The sequence below is a fragment of the Chiloscyllium punctatum genome, chromosome 30, assembly GCF_047496795.1.
Source record: "Chiloscyllium punctatum isolate Juve2018m chromosome 30, sChiPun1.3, whole genome shotgun sequence".
In the NCBI taxonomy this organism is placed as follows: domain Eukaryota; kingdom Metazoa; phylum Chordata; class Chondrichthyes; order Orectolobiformes; family Hemiscylliidae; genus Chiloscyllium; species Chiloscyllium punctatum.
In genome coordinates this window covers 60,553,553-60,566,845 of record NC_092768.1, presented here as the reverse complement: position 1 = coordinate 60,566,845, position 13,293 = coordinate 60,553,553, and the positions used below count along the sequence as shown (strand labels likewise).

The following is a 13,293-nucleotide window of genomic DNA, read 5'->3' as shown; positions in this document are numbered from 1 at the left end:
AAATAAAACCGTCCCACACACAGCAATGTGACTCGTGGGTATTTGAAGTGGGGGAGATGGAAATATTTTGCAGCACAAGGTGATTGTTTTTGAGACAAAGGGGTAAAAAAAGACAAGATGCAGACAAAGACAGGGAATGTGTGTGGGAAGGAGGGAGCGATAGAGGGATAAGATGTGTCTTTGTAGCTGGGCTGTGAAAGGGAGACAGGATCTGGGGGAGTGGGGAGAGAACGGGACTCTCCAACATCCCATCACCGCCCAGCTCCAATCACTTCCTTCTAGAAAGTACCATCCACAAAATTAAATCCTGGGATGGAGGGGGTGATTTAAAAAAAAACAAAACAGGAGTCTCAAAGATATCCACAGTCTCTTGTTGGACAGAAAGTGGGATTGGAGCACATTCAGGAGCAGGAAGGGAGTACCCTGTGGGATCTCCCTGTGCGTCAATGGCCCACAGCATTGCTGGCACAGAGACTGCTGGGAAACTGTTTATCAGAGGGAATATTGTCAAATATAAATGTTGCAATCTTTTAAAAGGTAAGATAAAGATTACCATGTACAAGGTTAAATCAGAGAAAGGGAAAAAGGTTAGAGATGGAGAAGGGGAGGGTGGAGAGAGAGAGAGAGAGAGAGAGAGAGAGTGCGTAGAGAAGAAACAATGTGGGAACTGGTTTGAATTTGTCAAACAGCAGGATATCTGTCATCCTGAGGCCAGAATTGAACCCTTAACCAGCATCAGTGAAACACACAACCTGTCTGTGGTCCCACTGCTACTTGTGGGATCTTGCTGTGTCTGAAGGGACTGAATGGTCAGTAACAGAATGAAGACACCATTGGCTCAGAGAGAGGAGACAGGATAGAGGGTAATGGGGGTTTCAGATTGGAGGGAGCTACAGGCACATACAAGTTGGGAACTGTTTTCAGTAAAAGGCAATTGATCCCAGGTCACTGCAGAGTGTAAGAATCTGATGTCTTTCCCTCACTATCCTCCTCCAATCCCTGGGAAGATCTGCTCCAACACCATGTTCCACTGTTGACTGTGTTCGATATTTTGATACATTGGGGATGGACGGGGGTGATTTTAAACCTGGGATTTTAAGCTTGCCTTCAAAATGCTCTCGCTCCCCCTTTCACGTGATCTTTTCTCTCTTTTATCCTGAGGAACCTTTATTTGGAAATCTGCAACATGAAGATCCAAAATGTTCGAGGCCAGGAAAGAACAACCTCCAGAGGGGGAGCACGGGCCTGAGGCCTGAGGCCTGGTCGACAGGCTGCACCCTGTGGGGACCCACAGTGAGTTGTGTGTTTATTTACCCCGAGGTTTAATCTTCTCTGGGGGACCCTGGGTTTTAGGGGCCTCTGGGTAACTGGTTCCTGTCGGATTGCGGCCCTGTCATTTATAAAACAGATTTGAAGTCTGGGGTTAAAGTAATTGGGGACTTGCGATTTATTACAAATATATGAATCCGCAGAAAATGTCTGACAGACCAGACTCCCCAAGAAGGGAATTAAAACCTTAAATGAGAAACTCTCCCCAAAGACTTGTTCTAATGTCAGAGTAATGTGGGATGTGTACAGACCTGGGTGATCAAATGTGATAATCACATCAATAAGACACAGGTTGGCCCGTTCAATTCAATTCCCGGAGTATCAGGGAGGGGATCTCTCTGTCTGTCCGTATGTCTCTCTCTCTCTCTCTCTCTGTCCCCTCTCTCACACCCTCTCCAGCTTCTTTTGTTGATATTTTAAACGAATAAAACTGTCCCACACACAGCAATGTGACTCGTGGGTATTTGAAGTGGGGGAGATGGAAATATTTTGCAGCACAAGGTGATGGTGTTTGAGACAAAGGGGTAAAAGAACACAAGATACAGACAGAGAGAGAGTGGGGGAAGGAGGGAGGGATAGAGGGATAAGATGGAGATGGGGGAAGGAGCAGGGGAGGAGAGGGGGGAGGGAGGGGGGAAAGGAGAGGGGAAGGGGTGTAATGTGAGGTGGGGAAGGAGAGAGGGGTAAGGAGAGGTGGGGAAGGAGAGGTGGGGAAGGAGGGGGGGAAGGAGAGAGGTGGTGAGGAGAGGGGGGAAGGAAAGGGGAAGGAGAGGGGATGAAAGTAGAGATGGAGTAAGGTGAGGGGGAAGCAGAGGGGGGAAGGAGAGGGTGGGAAAGGGGGAGAAGGAGAGGGGGGAAGGAGAGTGGGGGAAGGGGGCGGACAGAGAGAGGGTGAAAGTAGAGATGGGGTAAGGAGAGGGGGAAGAAGATATGGGAAGGGGAAATATGGGAAGATATGGGAAGGAGAGAGAGGGGTTTGAGAGTCGGGGGAAGGAGAGCGGGGGAAGGAGAGGGGGAAGAAGAGGGGGAATGGGGTGAAGGTGAGTAGGGGAAAGGGGGAAAGTAGAGGGAGAAGGAGGGGGAAGGAGAGGGGTAAGGAGACGGAGGCAGAGAGTGGAGAGGAGAGATGTCAGAAGGAGTTGGGGGAAAGACTGAGGGAAAGAGTGTGGTAAGGAGAGAGGGGAACGGTGGAAGGAGAGGGGGGAAGGGCGAATGGACAGGGAGTGAAAGAGAGGGGGAGGAGGGTTGTCAGAAGGAGATAGAGTGAAGGGGGGGCGAAGGAGAGGGCGAAACGTAGATGTGGGGAAGGAGAGGGTGGAAGGAGAGAGGGGGGACGTAGAGAGTGAGGAAGGACAGAGGGGAGGAAGGAGCGAGGGGGGAAGGAGAGGGGCAAAAAAGAGGGGAGGGAAGGGGAGAGGGGAAGGAGAGAAGGGGGAAGGAGAGAAGGGGGAAGGAGAGAGAGGGGAGAAGGAGAGACAGGAATGAAGGGGGAATTAGAGAGGGGGAAAGGAGAGAGTGGGGAAGGACAGAGGGGTAGAAGGAGCAAGGGGGAAGGAGACGGGGGCGAATGAGAAGAGGGGGAAGGGGAGAGGGAAGGAAGGGGAAGGAGAGAGGGGAGAAGGAGAGAGGGAAGGAGAGGGAAGGAGAGGGGGGAAGGAGAGAGGGAAGGAAGGGGGAAGGAGAGAGGGGAGAAAGAGAGAGGGGAGGAAGGGGGAAGGAGAGAGGGGAGAAGGAGAGGGGGTAAGGAAGGGAGAAGGAGAGAGGGGAGAAGGAGGGGGTAAAGGAAGGGGGTAGGAGAGAGGGGAAGGAAGGGGGAAGGAGCAATGGAGAAAGAGAGAGGTGAGAAGGAGAGAGAGAGAAAGGACAGAGGGGAAGAACCGGCGAAGGAGAGAGGGGAGAAGGAGAGAGGGGAGAAGGAGAGAGGGGAAGGAGGGGGCAACGAGAGAAGGGAGAAGGGGGGGTGAAGGAAGGGGGAAGGAGACAGGGGATAAGGAGAGGGGCATAATTGAAGGGGGTAGGAGAGAGGGGAAGGAAGTGGGAAGGAGAGGTGGAGAAATAGAGAGGTGGGAAGGAGAGAGAGAGAAAGGACAGAGGGGAAGAACTGGCGAAGGAGAGAGGGGAGAAGGAGAGAGGGGCGAAGGAGACGGGGGAAGGGGAGGGGCAACGAGAGAGGGGAGAAGGAGGGGGGTAAAGGAAGGGGAAAGGAGACAGGGGAGAAGGAGAGAGGGGAAGGAAGGGGGAATGAGAGAGTAGAGAACGAAAGGGGGAAAGGGGGGATAAGGAGAGGGTGAAAGATAGGGGGAGGAGAGAGGGGGGAAGGATAGAGGGGAGGGAAAGCAGGGGGCAGAATAGAGGACAGAAGGAGAGCGGGGAAGGAAGTGGGAGGAGAGAGGGAAGAAGGAGAGGGGGTAAGGAAGGGAGAAGGAGAGGGGGAGGAGTGGGGGAAGGAGAGACGGGAGAAGGAGGGGTGGAAAGAAAAGGAAGGAGAGAGGGGAGAAGGAGAGAGGGGGAAGGAAGGGGGAAGAAGATGGGGAGAAGGAGGGGGGAAGGAAGGGGGAAGGAGATGGGGGAGGAAGGGGGAAGGAGATGGGGGGAAGGAAGGGGGAAGGAGATGGGGGAAGGAAGGGGGAAGGAGATGGGGGAAGGAGATGGGGGAAGGAGATGGGCGGAGGAAGGGGGAAGGAGATGGGCGGAGGAAGGGGGAAGGAGATGGGGGAAGGAAGGGGGAAGGAGATGTGGGGAAGGAAGGGGGAAGGAGATAGGGGGAAGGAGATAGTGGGAAGGAGATGTGGGAAGGAGATGGGGAGGAAGGAGAGGGGAAGGAGATGGGGGGGAGAAAGGGGGAAGGAGATGGGGGAGGAAGGGGGAAGGAGATGGGGGAAGGAGATGGGGAAGGAGGGGGGAAGGAAGGGGGAAGGAGATGGGGGGAAGGAGATGGGGGAAGGGGGCAAGGAAGGGGGAAGGCGATAAGGGGGGAAGGAGGGGGCAAGGAGATAGGGGAAGGGGGAAGGAAGGGGGAAGGAGAGGGGAGGAAGGAGATAAGGGGGAAGGAGAGGGAGGAAGGAAATAGGGGGAAGGAGAGGGGGGAAGGAAGGGGGAAGGAGATGGGGTAGAAGAAGATTGGGGGGAGGAGATGGGGGGAAGGAGATGGGGGAAGGCGATGGGGGGAAGGAGAGGGGAAGGAAGGGGGAAGGAGATGGGGGAAGGAGATGGGGGAAGGCGATGGGGGGAAGGAGAGGGGAAGGAAGGGGGAAGGAGATGGGGGAAGGAGGGGGAAGGAAGGGGGAAGGAGATAAGTGGGAAGGAGATAGTTGGGAAGGAGATAGCGGGGTAGGAGATAGGGGCAAGGAGATAGGGGGAAGGAGAGGGGAAGGAGATGGGGGAAGGAGATGGGGGAAGGAGATGGGGGAAGGATGGGGAAGGAAGGGGGAAGGAGATGGGGAGGGAAGGAGGGGAGAAGGAAGAGGGAAGGAGGGGTGGGAAGGAAGGAGGAAGGGGGAAGGAAGGGGGAGAGAGAGAGAGGGGAAGGGGATGGGAGGGTGGAAGGTGAAAGGAGAGTGGGGGAAAGGAGTGTGGGCAGGAAGGGGGACAAAGAGGGAGGAAGGAGAGGGGAAGGAGAGAGGGGGGAAGGAGAGGGGGAAGGAAGGGGGAAGGAGAGAGGGGGAAAGAGAGAGGGGGGAATGAAGGGGGGAAGGGGAGAGGGGGAAGGAGAGGGGATAGGGAAGGGGGAAGGAGAGAGGGGGAAAGAGAGAGGGGGGAATGAAGGGGGGAAGGGGAGAGGGGGAAGGAGAGGGGATAGGGAAGGGGGAAGGAGAGGGGGGAAGGAAGGGGGAAGGAAGGATGGGGAAGGAAGGGGGAAGGAAGGATGGGGGAAGGAAGGGGGAAGGAAGGAGTTGGGGGGAAGGAGAGGGGGGAAGGAAGGGGGGAGGAAGGAGATGGGGGAAGGAAGGAGATGGGGGAAGGAGGGGGAAGGCAAGAGATGGGGGAAGGACAGGGGAAGGAAGGGGGAAGGAAGGAGATGGGGGAAGGAAAGGGGGGAAGGAAGGGGGAAGGAAGGAGATGGGGGGACGGAAGGAGATGGGGGTGAAAGAGGGGGGAGGAAGGAGATGGGGGAAGGAAGGAGATGGGGGAAGGAGAGGGGGCGAAGGCAGGATATGGAGGAAGGAGAGGGGGGAAGGGGGAGGAAGGAGGACGGAAGGAGTGGGGGAAGGAAGGGGGAAGGAACGAGAGGGTGAGAAGGAGGGGGGAAGGAAGGGGGAAGGAGAGGGGGTGAAGGAGTGGGGAGGAAAGAGAGGGGGAAGGAGAGAGGGAGGAAAGAGAGGGGGAAGGAGAGAAGGGGAAATGAGGGGGGAAGGAAGGGGGAAAGAAGGGGGGGTGAGGGGGGAAGGAAGGAGATGGGGGGAAGGAAGATGATGGGGGAAGGAGGGGGAAAGGGGGGGAATGAAGGAGATGGGGGTGAAGGAGAGGGGGGAAGGAGAGGGGTCCGGAATGAAGGAGATGGGGGAGAAGGAAGGAGGGGGGGGGGGTAAGGGGGGCGAGGAAGGAGATGGGGTGAGGAAGGAGATGGGGTGAAGAAGGAGGGGAAGGAAGGAGGGGTAAGGAAGAACGGGGAGGAAGGAGGGAGGCAGGGAAGGTGGGGGAAGGTGAGGGGGGAAGGAGGGGGGAAGGAAGGGGGAAGGAAGTAGATGGGGGAAGGGAGGAGATGGGAGGGAAGGAAGGAGATGGGGGTGAAGGAAGGAGAGGGGGGGGTAAGGGGGGCGAGGAAGGAGATGGGGAAGGTGAGGGGGGAAGGAGGGGGGAAGGAAGGGGGGAGGAAGTAGATGGGGGAAGGGAGGAGATGGGAGGGAAGGAAGGAGATGGGGGTGAAGGAAGGAGAGGGGGGGTAAGGGGGGCGAGGAAGGAGATGGGGGGAGGAAGGAGATGGGGTGAAGGAGGAGGGGAAGGAAGGAGGGGGAAGGAAGAACGGGGGGAGGAAGGAGGGGGGCAGGGAAGGAGGGGGAAGGAAGGAGATGGGGGAAGGAGAGGGGGGAAGGAGGGGGGAAGGAAAGGGGAAGGAAGTAGAGGGGGAAGGAAGGGGGAAGGAAGGGGGGAGGAAGGAGATGGGGGAAGGGAGGAGATGGGAGGGAAGGAAGGAGATGGGGGTGAAGGGGGGCGATGGAAGGAGAGGGGGTGAAGGAGGGGGGAGGAAGGAGATGGGGGGAAGGAAGGAGATGGCGGGGAAGGAGACGGGGCGAAGACAGGAGATGGGGAAGGAGAGGGGGGAAGGAGGGGGGAGGAAGGAGGACGGAAGGAGAGAGGGAGGAAAGAGAGGGGGAAGGAGAGATGGTGGAATGAGAGGGGGGAAGGAAGGGGGAAGGAAGTGGGGAGGAGAGAGGGGAAGGAAGGAGATGGGTGGAAGGAAGGTGATGGGGGAAGGAGGGGGGAAGGGGGGAAGGAAGGAGGTGGGGGTGATGGAGAGGGGGGAAGGAGTGAGGGGGAGAATGAAGGAGATGGGGAGAAGGGGAGGGGGGAAGGAGAGATGGGGAGAAGGAAGGAGAGGGGGGTGTAAGGGGGGCGAGGAAGGAGATGGGGGGAGGAAGGAGATGGGGTATAGGAGGGGGGGAAAGAAGGATGGGGGAAGGAAAATCCGGGGGAAAGAAGGAGGGGGGCAGGGAAGGATGGGGGAAGGAAGGAGATGGGGGAAGGAGAGGGGGGAAGGCAGGAGATGGGGGGAAGGAGAGGGGGGAAGGAGGGGGGAAGGAAAGGGGAAGGAAGTAGAGGGGGAAGGAAGGGGGAAGGAAGGAGATGGGGGGAAGGAGAGGGGGGAAGGAAGAGGGAAGGAAGGAGATGGGGGAAGGAGAGGGGGGAAGAAAGGAGGAATGAAGGAGATGGGGGGAAGGAAGGAGATGGGGAGAAGAAAGGAGAGGGAGTTGAAGGAGGGGGAGGAAAGAGATGGGGGAAAGAAGGAGATCGGGGTGAGGGGGGGAGGCAGGAGATGGGCAGAAGGAGAGGGGGGATGGAGGGGGGAAGGAAGGGGGAAGGAATGTGAGGGGAAAGGAAGGAAATGGGGGAAGGAGAGGGGGAGTACGGAAGGGGGAAGGAGAGGGGGGAAGGAGGGAGGCAAGGAGATGGGGGGAAGGAAGGAGATGGGGGAAGGAAGGAGATGGGGGAAGGAAGGAAATGGGGGGAAGGAAGGGAGAGGGAGGGAAGGAAGGAAGGGGGTAAGGAAGGAGGGGGAAGGAAGGGAGAGGGAAGGAAGCAAGGAGAGTGGGGAAGGAAGGAGAGGGAGGGAAGGAGAGGGAGGGAAGGAGGGGGGAAGGAAGGGGGAAGAAAGGAGATGGGGAAGGAGGGGGGAAGGAATGGGGAAGGAAGGAGATGGGGGAAGGAAGGAGATGGCGGAAGGTAGGAAATGGGGGGAAGGAAGGAGATGGGGGAAGGAAGGAGAGGGGGAAGGAAGGAGGGGGGAAGGAAGGAGAGGGGGGAAGGAAGGGAGAGGGGGGAAAGAAGGAGAGTGGGGGGAAGGAAGGAGAGGGGGGAAGGAGAGGGGTGGAAGGAGAGGGGGTGAAGGCAGGAGATGGGGGAAGGCGAGGGGAGGAAGGAGAGGGGAAGGAAGGAAGGAGGGGGGAAAAGAAGGAGAGGGGGAAGGAGAGGGGGAAGAAGGGGGAGGAAGGAGGGAGGGAAGGAAGGAGGGGGAAGTAGAGGGGAGGAGGAAGGAGATGGGGGAAGGAAAGAGATGGGGAAGGGGGGAAGGATGGAGGAAGGAAGGGGAAAGGAAGGAGGGGGGCAGGTGGGGGGAGGAAGGGGGAATGAAGGAGGGGGGGGTAGGATGGGGAAGGAAGGGGGAAGAAAGGAGAGGGGGAAGGAGGGGTGAAGGAAGGGGGAAGGAAGGAGATGGGGAAGGAGAGGGGGGAAGGAAGGGGGAAGGAAGGAGATGGGGAAGGAAGGAGATGGGGGAAGGAAGGAGATGGGGGAAGGAAGGAGAGGGGGAAGGAAGGAGAGGGGGAAGGAAGGAGCGGGGTAAGGAAGGAGGGGGAAGGAAGGAGAGGGGGAAGGAAGGAGAGTGGGGTGGAAGGAAGGAGAGGGGGAAGGAGAGGGGCGCAAGAGAAGGGGTGAAGGAGAGGGGAGGGAAGGAAGGAGGGGGGAAAGGAAGGAGAGGGGGAAAGGAGAGGGGGAAGAAGGGTGGAGGAAGGAGGGAGGGAAGGAAGGAGGGGGAAGGAGAGGGGGAGGAAGGAGACGGGGGAAGGAAGGAGATGGGGAAGGGGGAATGATGGGGGAAGGAAGGGGGAAGGAAGGAGGGAGGCAGGTGGGGGTAGGAAGAGGGAATGAAGGAGAGCGGGGGAAGGAGTGGGGAAGGAAGGGGGAAGGAAGGAGATGCAGGAAGGAGAGGGGGGAAGGAGGGGGGAGGAAGGAGATGGCGGAAGGAAGGAGAGGGGGAAGGAAGGAGCGGGGTAAGGAAGGAGGGGGGAAGGAAGGAGAGGGGGGAAGGAAGGAGAGTGGGGGGAAGGAAGGAGAGGGGGAAGGAAGGTGAAGGGGAAGGAGAGTGGGAAGAAGGGTGGAGGAAGGAGGCAGGGAAGGAAGGAGGGAGGGAAGGAAGGAGGGGGGAAGGAGAGGGGGGAGGAAGGAGACGGGGAAGGAAGGAGATGGGGGAAGGGGGAAGGATGGGGGAAGGAAGGGGGAAGGAAGGAGGGAGGCAGGTGGGGGGAGGAAGGGGGAATGAAGGAGAGCGGGGGAAGGAGTGGGGAAGGAAGGGGGAAGGAAGGAGATGCGGGAAGGAGAGGGGGGAAGGAAGGACGGGGGAAGGAAGGAGGGAGGCAGGTGGGGGGAGGAAGGGGGAATGAAGGAGAGCGGGGGAAGGAGAGGGGGGAAGGAGGCGGGAGGAAGGATGGGGGAAGGAAAGGGGGAAGGAAGGAGATGGGAGGGAAGGAGGGGGTAAGGAGGGTGGAAGGAAGGAGTGGAGGAAGGAGAGAGGGGAAGGAGAGTGGGGGAAGGAGAGTGGGGGAAGGAGAGTGGGGGAAGGAGGGGGGAAGGAAGGAGATGGGGAAGGAGAGGGGGGAAGGAGGGGGGAGGAAGGATGGGGGAAGGAAAGGGGGAAGGAAGGAGATGGGAGGGAAGGAGGGGGTAAGGAGGGTGGAAGGAAGGAGTGGGGGAAGGAGAGAGGGGAAGCAGAGTTGGGGAAGGAGAGTGGGGGAAGGAGGGGGGAAGGAAGGAGATGGAGTGAAGGAGGGGGGAAGGAAGGACGGGGGAAGGAAAGGGGGAAGGAAGGAGATGGGAGGGAAGGAGGGTGGGAAGGAGGGGGGAAGAAGGGGGCAGGAAGGGGGAAGGAAGGAGAGGGGGGAAGGGGAGTGCGGGTAGGAGAGTGGGGAAGGAGAGTGGGGGAAGGAGGGGGGAAAGAAGGAGATGGGGGAAGGAGGGGGAAGGCAAGAGATGGGGGAAGGACAGGGGAAGGAAGGGGGAAGGAAGGAGATGGGGGAAGGAAAGGGGGGAAGGAAGGGGGAAGGAAGGAGATGGGGGGACGGAAGGAGATGGGGGTGAAAGAGGGGGGAGGAAGGAGATGGGGGAAGGAAGGAGATGGGGGAAGGAGAGGGGGCGAAGGCAGGATATGGAGGAAGGAGAGGGGGGAAGGGGGAGGAAGGAGGACGGAAGGAGTGGGGGAAGGAAGGGGGAAGGAACGAGAGGGTGAGAAGGAGGGGGGAAGGAAGGGGGAAGGAGAGGGGGTGAAGGAGTGGGGAGGAAAGAGAGGGGGAAGGAGAGAGGGAGGAAAGAGAGGGGGAAGGAGAGAAGGGGAAATGAGGGGGGAAGGAAGGGGGAAAGAAGGGGGGGTGAGGGGGGAAGGAAGGAGATGGGGGGAAGGAAGATGATGGGGGAAGGAGGGGGAAAGGGGGGGAATGAAGGAGATGGGGGTGAAGGAGAGGGGGGAAGGAGAGGGGTCCGGAATGAAGGAGATGGGGGAGAAGGAAGGAGGGGGGGGGGGTAAGGGGGGCGAGGAAGGAGATGGGGTGAGGAAGGAGATGGGGTGAAGAAGGAGGGGAAGGAAGGAGGGGTAAGGAAGAACGGGGAGGAAGGAGGGAGGCAGGGAAGGTGGGGGAAGGTGAGGGGGGAAGGAGGGGGGAAGGAAGGGGGAAGGAAGTAGATGGGGGAAGGGAGGAGATGGGAGGGAAGGAAGGAGATGGGGGTGAAGGAAGGAGAGGGGGGGTAAGGGGGGCGAGGAAGGAGATGGGGAAGGTGAGGGGGGAAGGAGGGGGGAAGGAAGGGGGGAGGAAGTAGATGGGGGAAGGGAGGAGATGGGAGGGAAGGAAGGAGATGGGGGTGAAGGAAGGAGAGGGGGGGTAAGGGGGGCGAGGAAGGAGATGGGGGGAGGAAGGAGATGGGGTGAAGGAGGAGGGGAAGGAAGGAGGGGGAAGGAAGAACGGGGGGAGGAAGGAGGGGGGCAGGGAAGGAGGGGGAAGGAAGGAGATGGGGGAAGGAGAGGGGGGAAGGAGGGGGGAAGGAAAGGGGAAGGAAGTAGAGGGGGAAGGAAGGGGGAAGGAAGGGGGGAGGAAGGAGATGGGGGAAGGGAGGAGATGGGAGGGAAGGAAGGAGATGGGGGTGAAGGGGGGCGATGGAAGGAGAGGGGGTGAAGGAGGGGGGAGGAAGGAGATGGGGGGAAGGAAGGAGATGGCGGGGAAGGAGACGGGGCGAAGACAGGAGATGGGGAAGGAGAGGGGGGAAGGAGGGGGGAGGAAGGAGGACGGAAGGAGAGAGGGAGGAAAGAGAGGGGGAAGGAGAGATGGTGGAATGAGAGGGGGGAAGGAAGGGGGAAGGAAGTGGGGAGGAGAGAGGGGAAGGAAGGAGATGGGTGGAAGGAAGGTGATGGGGGAAGGAGGGGGGAAGGGGGGAAGGAAGGAGGTGGGGGTGATGGAGAGGGGGGAAGGAGTGAGGGGGAGAATGAAGGAGATGGGGAGAAGGGGAGGGGGGAAGGAGAGATGGGGAGAAGGAAGGAGAGGGGGGTGTAAGGGGGGCGAGGAAGGAGATGGGGGGAGGAAGGAGATGGGGTATAGGAGGGGGGGAAAGAAGGATGGGGGAAGGAAAATCCGGGGGAAAGAAGGAGGGGGGCAGGGAAGGATGGGGGAAGGAAGGAGATGGGGGAAGGAGAGGGGGGAAGGCAGGAGATGGGGGGAAGGAGAGGGGGGAAGGAGGGGGGAAGGAAAGGGGAAGGAAGTAGAGGGGGAAGGAAGGGGGAAGGAAGGAGATGGGGGGAAGGAGAGGGGGGAAGGAAGAGGGAAGGAAGGAGATGGGGGAAGGAGAGGGGGGAAGAAAGGAGGAATGAAGGAGATGGGGGGAAGGAAGGAGATGGGGAGAAGAAAGGAGAGGGAGTTGAAGGAGGGGGAGGAAAGAGATGGGGGAAAGAAGGAGATCGGGGTGAGGGGGGGAGGCAGGAGATGGGCAGAAGGAGAGGGGGGATGGAGGGGGGAAGGAAGGGGGAAGGAATGTGAGGGGAAAGGAAGGAAATGGGGGAAGGAGAGGGGGAGTACGGAAGGGGGAAGGAGAGGGGGGAAGGAGGGAGGCAAGGAGATGGGGGGAAGGAAGGAGATGGGGGAAGGAAGGAGATGGGGTAAGGAAGGAAATGGGGGGAAGGAAGGGAGAGGGAGGGAAGGAAGGAAGGGGGTAAGGAAGGAGGGGGAAGGAAGGGAGAGGGAAGGAAGCAAGGAGAGTGGGGAAGGAAGGAGAGGGAGGGAAGGAGAGGGAGGGAAGGAGGGGGGAAGGAAGGGGGAAGAAAGGAGATGGGGAAGGAGGGGGGAAGGAATGGGGAAGGAAGGAGATGGGGGAAGGAAGGAGATGGCGGAAGGTAGGAAATGGGGGGAAGGAAGGAGATGGGGGAAGGAAGGAGAGGGGGAAGGAAGGAGGGGGGAAGGAAGGAGAGGGGGGAAGGAAGGGAGAGGGGGGAAAGAAGGAGAGTGGGGGGAAGGAAGGAGAGGGGGGAAGGAGAGGGGTGGAAGGAGAGGGGGTGAAGGCAGGAGATGGGGGAAGGCGAGGGGAGGAAGGAGAGGGGAAGGAAGGAAGGAGGGGGGAAAAGAAGGAGAGGGGGAAGGAGAGGGGGAAGAAGGGGGAGGAAGGAGGGAGGGAAGGAAGGAGGGGGAAGTAGAGGGGAGGAGGAAGGAGATGGGGGAAGGAAAGAGATGGGGAAGGGGGGAAGGATGGAGGAAGGAAGGGGAAAGGAAGGAGGGGGGCAGGTGGGGGGAGGAAGGGGGAATGAAGGAGGGGGGGGTAGGATGGGGAAGGAAGGGGGAAGAAAGGAGAGGGGGAAGGAGGGGTGAAGGAAGGGGGAAGGAAGGAGATGGGGAAGGAGAGGGGGGAAGGAAGGGGGAAGGAAGGAGATGGGGAAGGAAGGAGATGGGGGAAGGAAGGAGATGGGGGAAGGAAGGAGAGGGGGAAGGAAGGAGAGGGGGAAGGAAGGAGCGGGGTAAGGAAGGAGGGGGAAGGAAGGAGAGGGGGAAGGAAGGAGAGTGGGGTGGAAGGAAGGAGAGGGGGAAGGAGAGGGGCGCAAGAGAAGGGGTGAAGGAGAGGGGAGGGAAGGAAGGAGGGGGGAAAGGAAGGAGAGGGGGAAAGGAGAGGGGGAAGAAGGGTGGAGGAAGGAGGGAGGGAAGGAAGGAGGGGGAAGGAGAGGGGGAGGAAGGAGACGGGGGAAGGAAGGAGATGGGGAAGGGGGAATGATGGGGGAAGGAAGGGGGAAGGAAGGAGGGAGGCAGGTGGGGGTAGGAAGAGGGAATGAAGGAGAGCGGGGGAAGGAGTGGGGAAGGAAGGGGGAAGGAAGGAGATGCAGGAAGGAGAGGGGGGAAGGAGGGGGGAGGAAGGAGATGGCGGAAGGAAGGAGAGGGGGAAGGAAGGAGCGGGGTAAGGAAGGAGGGGGAAGGAAGGAGAGGGGGGAAGGAAGGAGAGTGGGGGGAAGGAAGGAGAGGGGGAAGGAAGGTGAAGGGGAAGGAGAGTGGGAAGAAGGGTGGAGGAAGG

General features: G+C 59.7%; 2 long non-coding RNA genes across 2 annotated transcripts in view; one reads left to right on the top strand and one right to left on the bottom strand.

Moving 5' to 3' along the window:
• Positions 1-13,293, top strand: part of LOC140455038 (uncharacterized) — a 321,983-nt gene that overhangs the window by 1,465 nt on the left and 307,225 nt on the right. The window contains exon 2 of the long non-coding RNA XR_011952762.1: positions 1,162-1,293. This is a non-coding gene — a long non-coding RNA (uncharacterized lncRNA). The remainder of the gene's footprint in view (positions 1-1,161; positions 1,294-13,293) is intronic.
• LOC140455037 (uncharacterized) overlaps positions 1-13,293 on the bottom strand; it is a 742,733-nt gene that overhangs the window by 682,460 nt on the left and 46,980 nt on the right. The window lies entirely within an intron of this gene.